Source organism: Petaurus breviceps, unplaced genomic scaffold, assembly GCF_028583685.1.
Source record: "Petaurus breviceps papuanus isolate PSGF00001 unplaced genomic scaffold, PetGlider_PUasm1.0 151, whole genome shotgun sequence".
Classification (NCBI taxonomy): Eukaryota; Metazoa; Chordata; class Mammalia; order Diprotodontia; family Petauridae; genus Petaurus; species Petaurus breviceps.
Window position 1 is genome coordinate 4,929,814 of NW_027185712.1, and position 3,026 is coordinate 4,932,839.

The 3,026-nt window shown below is 43.4% G+C and overlaps 1 pseudogene; it reads right to left on the minus strand.

The window, feature by feature from the left end:
• Positions 1-292: 292 nt before the first annotated feature.
• LOC138153584 (caveolae-associated protein 3 pseudogene) lies at positions 293-1,369 on the minus strand (annotated as a pseudogene).
• Between the last annotated feature and the right edge of the window lie 1,657 nt (positions 1,370-3,026).

A 3,026-nucleotide genomic window follows, 5' to 3' on the forward strand; every position in this document is an offset into this window, starting at 1 on the left:
AGATTGCAAAAAGAAAACTCCTAGGAATATCATAGCCAAATTCCAGAGTTCCCAGGTCAAGGAGAAAATATTATAACCTGTCAGGAAGGAACAATATAAGTATTGTGAAAACACAATCAGGATAACACAAGATCTAGGAGCTTCTACACTAAATTTCTGAGGGGCTTGCAATATGATTTTCTAGAGGTCAAAGGAGCTAGGATTAAAACCAAGAACGACCTATCCAGCAATACTGAATATAATGCTTCAGGGCAAAATAAGGTCATTCAGTGAAATAGAAGACTTTCAAGCATTCTTTTTTTTTTTTTTGTTAGTGAAATAAGTTTATTAATCTTGAGCACACTTGGGAGGGTGATAGTGTTGGTCTCTGAGGTTTAAAATGGGGTGGACTGGAGGGTTTGGGAGTGGAGGTTTCAGTTTGGTAGCAAGAGAGGGAGTGAGGTGAGTGATAAAGGGAGGGTTCTTTCTTTGCTTAGGTAAAGGTGATCTATGGGTAATTGGGTTCTGTTGCTTAGCAACTGATGGTGCCATTAAAGATAAAGGCACAGAGAAGTGGGCAGGCAGGATGGAGCACTAGGCAGTACCCTCTTCCTGAAGCATCAGAGTTTCCCTGGCCTCAGGGCTCTCTGGCTCTTCCACAGGGCTCCTCTGTGGCTCTTGCTCCAACCCTGGTTCTGCTTCAACCACTACCCCTGCCTCAGGCTCATTTTGAACAACCTGGCTAGGGCCCAATCAAGGAGGCTTGGTAGGAGTGGGTGGAGGTGGGGCAGGGCCCTTGCTCTTTCTGGTGGGCAGTGCCCTGGGAAGGCTCTGCACCTTCTCAAGGCCAGTACACCTAAGCCGCTTGGCCCAGGATTCCACTGGCTCCTCTTCTGAGCTCTCCCTTTCTTCCAGATCTTCTGGAGTCTCTGGTCCTAGTTTCTTCTCTTCTAGCTCTGTGGATTCTGGCTTCTTCTGAAAAGCTCTCGCTGGGATTTCTGCCACCTCCTTGAAGAGCTGCACATGCAGCTGGCCGCAGGCAACCAGCAGGGTGTGGTTGGCCTCGAGCCGCTGCACCTGGAGTGCGAGCTGGACGGTGAGCTCGCGGGGGCAGTCAGAGTGCGTGCTCACGCGCTTGGCCTTGTCCAGCAGCTGGGCCAGCTTGTTGCTGGTGTCCCCGTGGCTGTGGCTGAGCGCACCCAGGCCGCTCTGGATGCGGCGCAAGGTGCCAGTGAGGCCATCCTGCCGCTGGGCCAGGCCGCCCTGGCGCTCCCGCACCGCCTCCAGCAGATTGGAGCACGGTGGAGAGCTTCTCCAGTAACCTCACCGCGTGCACTGGGCCGCGCTCTGCTTCAGGCGCCGGCCCGCTCTCCCCCATGGCCCCTCGAGATGCCCGCGCCAGAGCTCGCCACTTTCAAGCATTCTTGATGAAAAAACCAGAGCTGAACCGAAAATTTGACTTTCAAATACATGAAGCAAGAGAAGCAGGAGAAGGTAAACAGGAAAGAGAAACCATAAGGAACTTATTAACGTTGAACTTTTTATATTCCTACATTGGAAAATGATCAGTGTAACTCATGATTATATATATATATATATGTATATATATATATGTATATATACACACACACACATACATAGACATATACATATATGTATAGGAGAGTGTATGTGTGTATAAATACATATGTGAGTGTGTGTTTATGTGTGTACATGTATATATAGAGGACACAGGATCAGTTGCACGGCAAGGGATGATATCTAAAAAAATAAAAATAAGAGTTGAGAGAGGAATATAATGAGAGAAGAAGAAAGGGAGAGATAGAAAAAGGTTAATCATCTCATATAAAAGAGAGAGGAGAAAAATTTTACAATGGAGGGGAAGAGCAAGAAGGTGAAAGGGAATGGGTCAACCTTACTCTCACTGAATTTGGCTAATGGAGGGAATAAGATACATAATTATTTGGGTATCTTACCCTACAGGAAAAGTAAGAGGGAAGGGAATATAAAGGCAGATGATAGAAGGGAGGGCAGACTGGGGGAGAGGGTAGTTAGAAGCACACATTTTGAAAAGGGACAGGGTCATACTAGAAAATAGAATAACTGGAGGCAGGATAGGATGGAGGGAAACATAGTCTTTCACAACATACCTATCATGGAAACATTTTGTGTAACTACACATGTACAACCTATATTGAATTGCTTATCTTCCCATTAGGGGTGGTGAGGAGGGAAGAAGGGGAAGAATCTGGAAGTCAATGTTTAAAAAAAAAAGATTTTTTTTTACATGCATCTGGGGAAAAAGATATACAGGCACTGGGGTGCAGAAATCCATCTTCCTTGATAAAAAGTTAGAGGGAGAATGGGGGAGGATATAAGAGAAAGTAGATAGGGGGAAGGGGTGTTCAGCATGCTTTCTATCTTGGGGTGGGGCTAGGGGGAAGACAGGGAGAAAATTTGTAAGTCAAAAATCTTGTGGAAACGAATGTTGAAAACTAAAAATAAATTAACCACCTCCCCCCAAAACAAACAGAAAACCCCAAAAATTCTCCCTCCGTCTGTCCCTTCCCCCCAAGACACTAAGCAATCTGATATAGTTTATTTATATACAATCATGAAAAACATATTTCCATATTAGTCCAGTTACAAATTTAGAAACCAAGCAAAAGGAATAAAAGTATGAAAAAATTAAATGAAAATTGTATGTTTCAATCTACATTAAGACTCTATCAGTTCTCTCTGAGTGTGGATAGACTTTTCCATCATGACTCTTTTGAAATTGTCTTGGATAAGATGACATTCTTTATTTTGTTTTGTTTAATGTATTTACTATTAGTTTACAAAATTCAATTCCACAAATTTTTGAGTTCCAAATTTTCTCTCCTCCTCGCTATGTAATTTGATATAGGTTCTATGTATACCTTCACGTTAAATATTACTCAACACTAAAAGAAGACTTATAACTAATGAAATTAATAACAAGGCAGAAAAAAAAAACAAAGAAGAGAGAGCCAGTGGTTTGCTTCAATCTGCATTCAGACTCTGCA